Genomic DNA, 13,966 nt, shown 5'->3' on the forward strand with positions numbered 1-13,966 from the left:
GGTTATCAGTTCCATCCCTGGTCTGGGAAGATCCCATGTGTTGCGGGAGAGCTAAGCCCGTGTGCCACAACTACTGAATCTGCATTCTGGAGCCTCCAGGCTGCAGCTACTGTGCCCATGTCTGCACCTGCTGAAGCCTGCATGCTTTAGAGCGTGTGCTCTGAAACAAGAGAAGCACTGCAATGAGAAGGCTGCATACCCAAACTAGAGAATAGTCCCTGCGCTTCTCAACTAGAGAAGAACCTGCGCTCAGTAACAAACCCAGCACAGCCAAAATTAAAAATACATAATAAAAATAAATTTAAAAATAATTGAACAGGCATTTCACAAGAGAATATCCAAATGCCCAATGAAGTGAAGTGAAGTGAAGTCGCTCAGTCGTGTCCAACTCTTTGCGATCCCACGGACAGTAGCCAACCAGGCTCCTCCGTCCATGGGATTTCGCAGGCAAGAATACTGGAGTGGGTTGCCATTTCCTTTTCCAGATCTTCCCGACCCAGGGATCGAACCTGGGTCTCCTGCATTGTAGGCAGATGCTTTACCGTCTGAGCCACCAGGAAAGTCAAATACCCAATAAGCATATGTAAAATATGTCAGTTTCTTTAACCATTACAAAAATGCAAAATAAAACTACAATGAGAGAAGACTACACATCTATCAAATGGCTAAAATGAAAAGACAGACAATACTGAGTTTGTCCATGATATGTAGCAAATGAAACTCTTATCATAAATAGTCATATAAATTGATGCAGACGAAACATTTCACAAAATTCAACTTCATGATTATTTTTTTAAAAATCAACAATTGAGGAATAGAGGGACATGGGCTTCCCAGGTGGCTCAGTGGTAAAGAATTGCCCATCAGTGCTGGGAATGTGAGTTCAGTCCCTGGGTCTAGAATATCCCCTGGAGGAGGAAATGTCAACCTATTCCAGTATTCTTGCCTGAGAATTCCATGAACAGAGGAACCTGGCGGGCTAAAGTCCAAGGGGCCACAGAGAGTTGGACGCAACTGAGTGACTAAGCACATATACATGGACGTTCCTCAAAAAATAAAAATAGAGCTACTATATGATCCAGTAATCCCACTTCTGGGTATACATATATATGAAGGAAATGAAATAACTTATCAAAGAGACATATGCACCTCCATGTGGATTGCAACATTATTCACAATATCCATGATATGGAAGCAACTCAATGTGCACTGATGAGTGAATGGATAAAGAGAATATGGTATATGCACACAGTGGAATATCAGTTTATCCTTAGAAAGGAAGAAGAAATTGCAATTTGCATCAACAGGAACACATTATCCTAAGTGAAATAAAATAGTCACAGAAGGACAAATACTATATGATTCAACGTACTAGGTTGGTGCAGAAGTAATTATGGTTTCGACCCTGAATTTTAAATCATTATAACTAGGCTCAAATATATCTTTATTAACCAAAATAGTAACCATTACAATGAACACATTTTTGCCGATGATAAATGATATTTTATTCCTATTGCATACAAATCCATGCTTTGGGATTTGACGAACTCTTGGAAAGCATTTTTTGCCTCCTGCTGGTTGTGGAAGCATTTTCCCTGCAAAAAGTTGTTGAGATCCTTGAAGAAATGGTAGTCAGTTGGCGAGAAGTCCGGTGAATATGGCAAATGAGACAAAGCTTCACAGCCCAATTCGTTCCACTCATGAAGCATTGGTTGTGCAACATGCAGTCGGGCATTGTCACAGATGCCCTTTCTGTCGACCAGTGCTCACTGCAGACATTGCAGTTTTTTGGTGCATTTCATCAATTTGCTGAGCATGCTTCTCGGACGTAATGGTTTCGCCAGGATTCAGAAAGCTGCAGCAGATCAGACAGGCAGCAGACAACAGAACAATGACCGTGACCCATTTATTAGTGCAAGTTTGGCTTTGGGAAGTGCTTTGGAGCTTCTTCTTGGTCTAATCACTGAGCTGGTCATCGCTGGTTGTTTGTAAAATCCACATTTTGTCACACACTGTAATCCAATCGAGAAATGGTTTGTTGTTATTATATAGAATAAGAGATGATAACTCTTCAAAATGACAGTTTTTAAAAAAATTTTTGGTCAGTTCATGAGGCAACCACTTATCAAGCTTTCTCACCTTTCCAATTTGCTTCAAATGCCAAACAAGCATAGAATGGTTGACGTTCTTGGGCACATTCTCCTGTAGGTGTAAGAGGATCAGCTTCAGTGATTGTCTCAGTTGGTCATGGTCAACTTCTGATGGCCAGACACTGTGCTCCTGATCTTCAAGGTGCTTGTCTCCTTTGTAAAACTTCTTGGCTGTACGTTCATTAGCAGTTCCTGGGACAAATGCATTGTTGATGTGACGAGTTTGTCTCTGCTGCTTTATGACCCATTTGGTAATTGAATAAGAAAATCACTGGACTTTGCTTACTGTCTAACATCGTTTCCATAGTCCAAAATAAATATACAATAAGCAGCAAGTAATAATTCTTTGGCAAAAATATAAAGCAGGAAATGTGCATCAAAATTAGATATAATATAACCACATTTATTTAAGAGTGTATTCCAGTATCAACCAGCAAAGCTCAACAGTGCAAAACTGCAATTACTTTTGCACAAACCTAATATAGTGCTTCTTAGAAGCAGAGACTGGTGATTACCAGAGCCTATGGGGAGAAAGAAATGGGAAATTGTTTTTCAAAGAGTACCGTGTTTTGCTTAGTCGCTCACTACTTTGCAACCCCCCAGACCGTAGCCTGCCAGGCTTCTCTGTCCACAGGGATTCTCCAGGCAAAAATACTGGAGTGGGTTGCCATTTCCTTCTCCAGGGGATCTTCCCAACCCAGGTCTCCCACACTGCAAAAAGATTCTTCACCATCTGAGCCAGCACGGAAGCCCAAGAATACTGGAGTGGGTAGCCTATCTAGGAATCAAACCAGGTTCTCCTGCATTGCAGGCAGATTCTTTACCAGCTGAACTTCAGACAAGCCCTTTCAAAGAGGATATAGTTTATTTTATGTAAGATAAAAAATTTCCAGAGATGTACTGTGCAACATATATATAAAGTATCTATACTTTAAATTATGATATTTTATACTTAAAAATTATTAGGAAGAAAGATCTCAACTTAATTCTCCTTACCAAAACACACACACACACAAACACAAGGAAGATTTTAGAAATGATGGATGTGTTTAGTACCTTGGTTGTGATGATGGTATCTTGGATGTATGTTCGAACCCATCACAGTATAGACATTAAATGTGTCCAGTTTGTTGCTTATCAATTATAACTCAATAAAACTAAAACAAATGCATTATGTGGTATAGTATCAAAGTGTTTAAAAAATCAGTGAGTTTAGCATGATCAGAGTTTACAAGGCCAATGCATAAAATTGAGGAACTTTTATACACACTCAGTGAACAATGAGAAATCGAAATAAATTTAAAAGGTGATACTTAGAACATCTCTGCAAAACATGAAATATTTAGGTAATATTTAAAGAATTATGTGCTGAAAATTACAAAAGACTGATGAAAAAAATACCAAAGCCCTAGATGAAGAAATCTACTTTTCTCACTAATCAGAAGAATCAATATTGTTAACATTTCAATAGTTCTCTAAATGATCTATAGATTTCATATAACCCGTATTCCAGGATATATTTTAATATAAATTAGTAAGATTACTCTAAAATGCATATGAGAATATGAAGGTCTTAGAGAAGCCAAAACAATTTTGAGAAAGTGCCAAACTGGAGGATTCACAACAGTTAATTTCAAAAATATTCTAAAGTAATTATACTCAACAGGGCACTGTTTTGCACTCCCAGGGAGAGAAAATATTCGGCAATGCCCAGGGACGTTTTGGTTCTCATATTTGGGAGCTTGCTACTGGTAAAGGCTAGAGATAATGCTAAACATTTACAACAACTATTTATAATAGTCTCACACAAAGAATTCAGTTCAGTTCAGTTCAGTTGCTCAGTCATGTCCAACTCTTAGCAACCTCACAGACTGCAGCACGCCAGGCTTCCCTGTCCATCACCAGCTCCCGGAGCTTGCTCAAACTCATGTCCATCGAGTCGGTGATGCCATCCAACCATCTCATCCTCTCATCCCCTTCTCCTCCTGCCTTCAGTCTTTCCCAGCATCAGGGTTTTTTCTAATGAGTCAACTCTTCACATCAGGTGGCCATAGTATTGGACCTTCAGCTTCAGCATCAGTCCTTCCAATGAACATTCAGGACTAATTTCCTTTAGGATGGACTGCTTTGATCTTCTTGCAGTCCAAGGGGCTCTCAAAAGGCTTCTCTAACACCACAGTTCAAAAACAAAAACATCAATTCTTCAGCCCTCAGCTTCATTTATGTTCCAACTCTCTCACATCGATAACCTGACTACCGGAAAACAGCATAGACATGACAAGACAAACCTTTGTCGGCAAAGTAATTGTTTCTGCTTTTTAACATGCTATCTAGGGTTGTAATAGCTTTTCTTCCAAGGAACAAGCCTCTTTTAATTTCATGGCTGCAGTTATCATCTCCAGTGATTTTGGAGCCCACGAAAAGAAAATCTGTCACTGTTTCCATTGTTTCCCAGTCTATTTGCCATGAAGTGATAGGACTGCATTCCATGATCTTAGTTTTTTGAATGTTGAGTTTTAAGCCAGCTTTTTCACTCTCCTCTTTCACTTTCGCCAAAAAGCTCTTCAGTCCCTCTTCACTTTCTGCCATAAGGGTGGTATCATCTGCATTTCTGAGGTTATTGATATTTCTCCTGGCAGCCTTGATTCCAGCTCGTGCTTCATTCAGCCTGGCATTTCACAGGATGTTCTCTGCATAGAAGTTGAATAAATAGGGTGACAGTATACAGCCTTGCTATACTCCTTTCCCAGTTTGGAACCTGTCTGTTGTTTCATGTCTGGTTCTATCTGTTGCTTCTTAACCTGCATACAGACTTTTCAGGAAGCAGGTAAAGAGAGTGAAGTTACTCTGTCGTGTCCAACTCATTGCGACACTATGTACTGTAGCCTACCAGGCTCCTCCGTCCATAGGATTTTCCAGGCAAGAGTACTGGACTGGGTTGCCATTTCCTTCTCTAGGAGATCTTCCCAACCAGGGCTTGAACCCGGGTCTCTTGCACTGTAGGAAGACAGTTTACCATCTGAGCAACCAGGAAAGTCCAGGAATCAGGTAAGGTGGTCTAGTATTCCCATCTCTTTTAGAATTTTCCAGTTTGTTGTGATTCATACAAAGGCTTTGGTGTAATCAGTAAAGCAGAAGTAGATGTTTTTCTGGAATTCTCTTGCTTTTATGATGATCCAATGGATGTCGGCAATTTGATCTGGTTCCTCTTCCTTTTCTAAATGCAGCCTGAACATCTGGAAGTTGTATTCAACTCTTTGTAACCCATATACTGTAGCTTGCCAGTCTCCTTTGTCCAGAGAATTCTCCAGGCAAATATACCGGAGTGCATTGCCATCCCCTTCACCAGGCAAATTATTGACCGAGGGATCAAACCTGGGTCTCCTCTATTGCAGGCAGTTTCTTTACTGTCAGTGAAACCCTTATGTTAGGGCCCCAATAGCTCTATTTTATACAGTAGTGTGTGTATGTCAATCCCAGTCTTCCAATTTAAGATATATCAGTTCAGTCGCTCAGTCGTGTCCGACTCTTTGCGACTCCATGGACTGCAGCATGCCAGGCTTCCCTGTCCATCCCCAACTCCCAGAGCTTGCTCAAACTCATGTCCATTGAGTCGGTGATGCCTTCCAACTATCTCATCCTCTGTCATCCACTTCTCCTCCTGCCTTCAATCTTTCCCAGCATCAGGGTCTTTTCCAAGGAGTCTGTTCTTCGTCAACATCAGGTGGCCAAATATTGGAGTTTCAGCTTCAACATCAGTCCTACCAGTGAATATTCAAGACTGATCTCCTTTAGGATTGACTGGCTTGATCTCCCTGCAGTCCATGGGACTCTCAAGAGTCTACTCCAACACCACAGTTCAAAAGCATCAATTCTTTGATCCTCAGCTTTCTTTATAGTCCAACTCTCACATCCATACATGACCACTGGAAAAACCATAGCTTTGACTACACAGACCTTTGTTGGCAAAGTAGTGTCTCTGCTTTTTAATATGCTATGTAGGTTGGTCACAGCTTTTCTTCTAAGGAGCAAGTGTCTTTTAATTTCATGGCTGCAGTCACCATCTGCAGTAATTTTGGAGCCTAAGAAAATAAATTCTGTCTCTGTTTCCATTGTTTCCCCATCTATTTGCCATGAAGTGATGGGACCAGATGTCATGATCTTAGTTTTCTGAATGAGTTGAGTTTTAAGCCAACTTTTTCACTCTCCTCTTTCACTTTCATCAAGAGGCTTTTTAGTTCCTCTTCCCTTTCTGCCATAAGGGTGGTGTCATCTGCATATCTGAGGTTATTGATATTTCTCCCAGCAATCTTGATTCCAGTGTGTGCTTCATATCCAAATCAAAATCATGATAAATTAGACTTATTAAGTAAATAGAAAAAAAACTGTAGACTGACAAAAAAATTTGCAAATATTGTATCTGTCAATTTATACCTAATGTGTGCAAAGAATTCTCAACAAGCAAGAAAACAGTGCAGTATTTAAGATAAATAAAAGACTTGAGCATACAGTTAAACAAAAAAATATGTGTCTAATTAGCATATGAAAATATACTCAATATCATTAGTCTTGCTAATATTAAGACAATAATATACTACTACTTCTACTACTTGGCAACCCACTCCAGTGTTCTTGCCTGGAGAATCCCAGGGACAGGGGAGCCTGGTGGGGTGTCATCTCTGGGGTTGCACAGAGTCGGACACACTGAAGCGACTTAGCAGCAGCAGCAACTACTACTTCAGGAGAAGTATATAATAATATAATAATATACTACTACTACTTCTACTACACCAGGCTTCCCTGGTGGCTCAGACGGTAAAGTGTCCGCCTGCAATGTGGGAGACCTGGGTTCGATTCCTGGGTCGGGAAGATCCCCTGGAGAAGGAAATGGCACCCCACTCCAGTACTCTTGCCTGGAAAATCCCATGGACGGAGGAGCCTGATAGGCTGCAGTCCATGGGGTCACAAAGTGTCGGACACGAGTGAGCGACTTCACTCACTTCACTTCTACTACAAGCACTTTACTATATTACTATTTTATTATTATTATATTAGTATATTACTGTCACTATATTATTATTACTACTCGTAGTATTACTTCTACATGCACAAAACAAAAATGAAAACAAAAACCTTACAATACCAGAGAATGATGCAAAACAACTAGAACTCCCAAAGACTGCTTCTGGGAGTGCATTATCACGTTTATTTTTAGAAAGACTTTTTAATATACGTAAACATGTATATACCATGTGTCTTAACAATCTTATTCCTTCATATTTACCCCATGGGAGGAAAAACCTAAGTGCACAGGAAAGCTATACGTGAATATTTATGGTAACTTTTAAACGTCGAGACTTAAAAAGAATCCATATGTTTGTTCACCTGGTAAACAAAGTGATGTAGCCATGTAATTGAATGATAACCGAGTACTGAGAGAAAACAAAACTAGCGATACAATGGCATGGATGAATATCAAATGCATTATGCTAAGTGAAAGAAGTAAAATTCAATAAACTGAAAAGATCCCATTTGTATTTGTATAAAATCTGGAAAACACAAAATTATAGTGCAAAAAATAGATGATTGTCATATGGGGGGCATTAAGTAAGAAAAAGGGCAAAGAGTAGATTTGATGGGATAAAACTGTTAAAATTTTTTTATTATGGTGATTGTTACACAGTTGTAGGCACTTGTTAAAACTCATAAAACTGTAATTTAAAGGGTGACATTTACAATATGTAAGTCATACCTCAAAAAAACTGACCTTAAAATTTTAAGGTATGAGAACAAAGAAAGCCTAAAGTTTTCTATTTAATAAAAATAAAATTTACATGCATAAATAATTAACATGCCTGCCCTTCTTTTCAACTACCTATGTGTGCATCTGAATTTTCTTCGTATATTTCAATCAAAACAAGGTTCCTAACACATGGAAAACAGAGGCATACATAACAATTTAGTCATCTTCTATTAAGCTAGACATTAAGGAGATTGGCAAACATATAAAAAAATGCCATTCTATTTACAAATTTTAGTTTCATTAAATAATTTTCAAAAAAATGAATTACTTTCGGTGTTATGAATCAGTCAATACATTTTCAAATATTTTTATTTCTAATGGTAAATTTAGATAGCAGTACTTACAAAAACAAAAGTTTGCAGGGATCTTTAGTATATTTTAAGAGGATAAAGGAGTCCTTAGACCAGAAGCTTTTGAGAGCTGTTGCTTGAGAAAGCGAAAGATCAGTGATTTGGAAGGAAACAAGTGTCCCGAATGACCACAGGAGCAGAGCTGCTAAAAGTTGTGAACCAGTTACATGAAGATCTTTTTTTGGTACAGAAGTGAACTCCTTGCTCTTCAGTCAGTCTGTTGACGGATCCATTCCTTATAACAGCCAACATTACCTTAACTAATGTAACAGCCAACAACCACCAAACACTGCTGTTTATTACAAACACTGCTACATTCTCAAGTTTCATTCTGAAAACAATAATGCTTTTAAGCATTTTGAACACATTTTACAGGTGAAGAAACTGAGTCTCAAAAAAAGGAATTATCTTTGGTCAAAGTCATACAGCCAAACATTTTCCTATTCAGGCTTTATTTCAAAACAAGTATAACTTCATCACATACTGTGCAGGCTTGGAGACAGACAGACCTGCATTCATATCCTTGTTTAAGCATTTACTACATTTAAGAGTTGATGGCTATAATGAACACCCAGGACTGATCTCCTTTAGGATGGACTGGTTGGATCTCCTTGCAGTCCAAGGGACTCGCAAGAGTCTTCTCCAACACCACAGTTCAAAAGCATCAATTCTTCGGCGCTCAGCTTTCTTCACAGTCCAACTCTCACATCCATACGTGACTACTGGAAAAATCAGTGGACCTTGACTAAATGGACCTTTGTTAGCAAAGTAATGTCTCTGCTTTTTAATATGCTATCTAGGTTGGTCATCGGAGAAGGCAATGGCACCCCACTCCAGTACTCTTGCCTGGAAAATCCCATGGATGGAGGAGCCTGGAGGGCTGCAGTCCATGGGGTCACTGAGGGTCGGACACGACTGAGCGACTTCACTTTCACTTTTCACTTTCATGCATTGGAGAAGGAAATGGCAACCCACTCCAGTGTTCTTGCCTGGAGAATCCCAGGGATGGGGGAGTCTGGTGGGCTGCTGACTGTGGGGTCGCACAGAGTCGGATACAACTGAAGTGACTTAGCAGCAGCAGCAGGTTGGTCATAACTTTCCTTCCAAGGAGTAAGCATCTTTTAATTCCATGGCTGAAATCACCATCTGCAGTGATTTTGGAGCCCCCCAAAATAAAGTCCGATCCTGTTTCCACTCTTTCCCCGTCTATTTCCCATGAAGTGATGGGACCAGATGCCATGATCTTCGTTTTCTGAATGTTGAGCTTTAAGCCAACTTTTTCACTCTCCACTTTCATCAAGAGGCTTTTTAGTTCCTCTTCACTTTCTGCCATGAGGGTGGTGTCATCTGCATATCTGAGGTTACTGATATTTCTCCCGGCAATCTTGATTCCAGCTTGTGCTTCTTCCAGTCCAGCATTTCTCATGATGTACTCTGCATATAAGTTATATAAGCAGGGTGACAATATACAGCCTTGACATACTCCTTTTCCTATTTAGAACTAGTCTGTTGTTCCATGTCCAGCTCTTAACTGTTACTTCCTGACCTGCATACAGATTTCTCAAGAGGCAGGTCAGGTGGTCTGGTATTCCCATCTCTTTCAGAATTTTCCACAGTTTGTTGTGATGCACACAGTCAAAGGCTTTGGCATAGTCAATAAAGCAGAAATATATGTTTTTCTGGAACTCTCTTCCTTTTTTGATGATCCAGCAGATGTTGGCAATTTGATCTCTGGTTCCTCTGCCTTTTCTAAAACCAGCTTGAACATCAGGGAGTTCACGGTTCATGTATTGCTGAAGCCTGGCTTGGAGAATTTAGGTATTACTTTACTAGTGTGTGAGATGAGTGCAATTGTGTGGTAGTTTGAACATTCTTTGGCATTGCCTTTCTTTGGGATTGGAATGAAAACTGACCTTTTCCAGTCCTGTGGCCACTGCTGAGTTTTCCAAATTTGCTGGCATATTGAGTGCAGCACTTTCACAGCATCATCTTTCAGGATTTGAAATAGCTCCACTGGAATTCCATCACCTCCACTAGCTTTGTTTGTAGTGATGCTTTCTAAGGCCCACTTGACTTCACATTCCAGGATATCTGGCTCTAGGTGAGTGATCACACCATTGTGATTATCTGGGTCAGGAAGATCTTTTTTAGTCTCAGGTCAATACTAAGTACATTATAACTATTATTATGCCTCACTGCCTTTCCTCATTTTGGAGTAAGGGAAATTTCATGGTAATTAGAAAACTACGTATAAGGTGCTTAGAGGCAACATTTCTGGCCTGTTGTTAGCAAACAATAAGTGGTAACACTTATCATTCCTGCCTTTGTTGTGCATGAGTATTTGAGGAAATCTTTGTTCCCGCAGGGTCACTCTTAAAATCCTTTTACGTGCCCAACATTTTATCAAAAATTTCTAGTGAAACACTCAGCTCTGAAGTAGTTATTTGTAAGACAAAATCGGATATTTTCACTTCATGTAATTTCTCAGTTGAGTTTAGAGAATATATGGTGAGGGACATTATCTAAGATATCAAGATTTTACCTCATCACTGAAGCCTAGTGCAAGGCTGGATATTCTTCCAAGCGACTCTGAGAAACACTTAATAAGATTTGCACTGATGTGTTTTCCGTGTTCGTGGTAGGAGGGTGTATATCTAGCTTGTCAGTGCATACTTACATGAGACTTTATACCGTCAGATGAGAACCTATATAGCTTCTCTATTTAAACCTCTAACTTACTCATGAGAAAAAAATGTGTTATCCATAAATACACTGTCCCTCTTAGAGAAAAATTATCAAAAAAGTAAGACAGTGAAAAATTTTCTTCATCTTTCATTTCTCATCCTGCACAGGTCCCAACCCATTCTTAGTGGTTTCCGCTATTGTTAATTCCATATATATTTTTCAGCAATCTTTTTCCTTTTTAGCGCCACAGAATTTGCTAAGAATTTTGGCATGTAACCAAACTGGGTTCTTACCACAAACATTAAGAAGAAAAGCTCTGTCCCATACCATGGGGGTCTACAGAGTGCCTGCGGAGAGACTTGACAAAGTAGACATTCGAAACATACTTTGAATGTTTATCTAGTGGTGTTATTTCTTATAATCGTTTTCTGGTAGTGATTCAGGGTAGAGTTAGCCTGAAGTTGTCATTGAACTGACCTTGAAGTCCCATTCATTTCACACCACCCCCGCCCAGTTGTGTTTGAAGTAGAAGCTGAAGAGTGAAGATGGTGAAGATGAACACAGACTAAAGTCTTTGGCATCTCAAGGCAAAACTGATGTGAGAAACCAGGCTTCTGCCTTCTGATCACATGTTCCTTTGTGGTACTATGCTCAGCCCATGTATTCTCTTTTGTATGTTTTAACTTTAAATCTGCGTGATACACACACAAGCCAAGGGAACAGCAGAAGTTATGGAAGACATGTCAAAGCGGTGATTTTCTTTGAAAAGGTCTTAAAGTTTTATTGATTTAAAGTAATAGGTAAAAATTATTATTCATTTAAAACTGTATATTGATACTTTATAATAATGGCTGCTCAGGGTCGCTGAGAGTCGGACATGACTGACCGACTTCACTTTCACTTTTCACTTTCATGCATTGGAGAAGGAAATGGCAACCCACTCCAATGTTCTTGCCTGGAGAATCCCAGGGACGGGGGAGCCTGGTGGGCTGCCATCTATGGGGTCGCACAGAGTCGGACACGAGTGGAGTGACGCAGCAGCAGCAGCAGCAACATGAAAATTAGTCTACATCAGATCTGGTTTGAACCCTTTATTAATTAGATAATGTAGAAAAGCTAATTTTAGTAGCCAAAGGAATTTATTTCTCTCTCATGGATCAGTTTAATTTAGCTGTTCCTGCCAGTAGTCTGTTTTCCTTCATATAGTATGTCAAGGAGCCTTTCCATTCCATCTGTGGCTCCCTCATTCCCTAGGTCTTACAGTGAGCAGAACAGTGAATATTTAGTGCAGAAGGCACACCTGCTTCTTAAAAACCAGGAGCTTGAAATGATACAAATCCAGATCTGCTGCATTGCATTGTTGTGAAATAGTCATAGGCTACCTAAGAAGAGTAGTTTTATCCATTGATGGATAGCTAGTCATCTCTGGCACAGACTCTTTAAGGTATGTATTACTTTAGTTACTGTCTCATTATGTGGCCCTGTAATTTAGTACATTAGCAGGTTTTGCAAAATTTTGTTTTAATTCAGTGGAGCAGCAAAATAGCAACCACCACACTTTGTATAGAACATTTACACACAAGTTCTCATAGACAGTGCAAAGAATATTTCCAGCGTGAGACTCAGGTCTGTATTTGCTGCTAGTCTCTACCCTCTCTAAGTGTGAAACCTTGGGAAAATCATTTAATTTCCCTGAGCCTGTGTTTCCCCATCCATAAATTGAGGGGCTGTTGTGATCTCCAAAAGTCCTTTCAGTGTTAAAATTCCATGACATTTAAGTTACGCAGCTTTTTTTAAAGTATGTAGTGTGATTTTTTTCACTTATTTGTCATTTTAATACAATGTCATGGTCATTTTAAGTCAGTAGTCCTACTGAAAGAGTAAAGTTTTGGTATTTGTATTTATTCATGCCTAGTTAAATTTAACAGCAACATGAAATAAATGATTACCTGTTTGGATATAATTTCATAATAAGGCCTCTGAAGGTCGTTTGAAATACTGCACTAATTAATGTTTTATTTCCAGCCTTCCTTAATTATTCTAGCCAGATGGTCCTTTATTTATGTTATTGCTAGAGGTTTCCAGCTGAGGTTGTTTGATTGTTGAAGAAAAATATGTGATGGCACCGTAAGATAACTGTAATTGAATTGTTAGGTATGTTCGAACATTCACGCCTTCTGTCCCTGTTTTAGCCACATCTGGGAAATAAGTTTGTTAACAAAGCACTTTGACACCTCATCTGATACTTCAGTGGAATTCTGAACTGTGCAGAAGGAATTCAGATGGGAAAATGACTCTGCATTTATTGTAAAAGGATACACTTTGCAAACATCTCTCTGTGCAAAATTCGTGTTGTGGATGATGGAAAAAAAAAACTTTCAAATAAGTGCACTTTTAAGGACATGATCTGTTTTCCAATGTCCTAATAACTTCAGGAATAAGCTGTTCCATTAAGGTCAAATTCAAAATTTGTGCAGATTAACCACCATTTAGGAAGCAGTTAAATGGAATTTTTATGGCATAGAACTTCAAAAGTCTAAATGAATTATCAGCTGAATAGATAGTCCAATAAAAGAAACAGACTTAAAATGGAAGATAAAAGTGATAAAGTGACAGTAAATTAGAGAATAGAGCTAAAAGCTCCATTGTTATAAAGAACAACAATAGACCTCCTGAATTATCTGTGTTCCTTTAGAAAGTGTCTCTTCTCCTTCTTTCACTTGTGAGTTTTAGAATTACTAAATAAATTAATAGCATTAGGGCTGGAAGCTTCTATCAGCCAAGTTAGGTAGGAAGCCTTATTAACATGGCCTTTGGCAACTTAACACTGGACGATTTTCTTCCAAGAGAACGTGATTTCATTGTTATAGTACTTAAGCTGTGCACAAGCAGCATAAATCAGTTCAGTGACCTTCATCCCAATATGTTCAAAGACTTTGAGGCCTTAGTGTATGCACAGTGGTTATAATTATAATTAG

General features: G+C 39.1%; 1 protein-coding gene and 1 non-coding gene across 4 annotated transcripts in view; one reads left to right on the plus strand and one right to left on the minus strand.

Moving 5' to 3' along the window:
* The window catches only part of ATRNL1 (attractin like 1), an 809,337-nt gene that overhangs the window by 447,865 nt on the left and 347,506 nt on the right, over positions 1-13,966 (plus strand). The gene's annotated exons all lie outside the window — the stretch shown is intronic.
* Positions 488-560, minus strand: TRNAC-ACA (transfer RNA cysteine (anticodon ACA)). Its single transcript has one exon. It is a non-coding gene; the product is annotated as a tRNA-Cys (tRNA).

The sequence above is a fragment of the Ovis canadensis genome, chromosome 22 (genome assembly GCF_042477335.2).
Source record: "Ovis canadensis isolate MfBH-ARS-UI-01 breed Bighorn chromosome 22, ARS-UI_OviCan_v2, whole genome shotgun sequence".
Classification (NCBI taxonomy): Eukaryota; Metazoa; Chordata; class Mammalia; order Artiodactyla; family Bovidae; genus Ovis; species Ovis canadensis.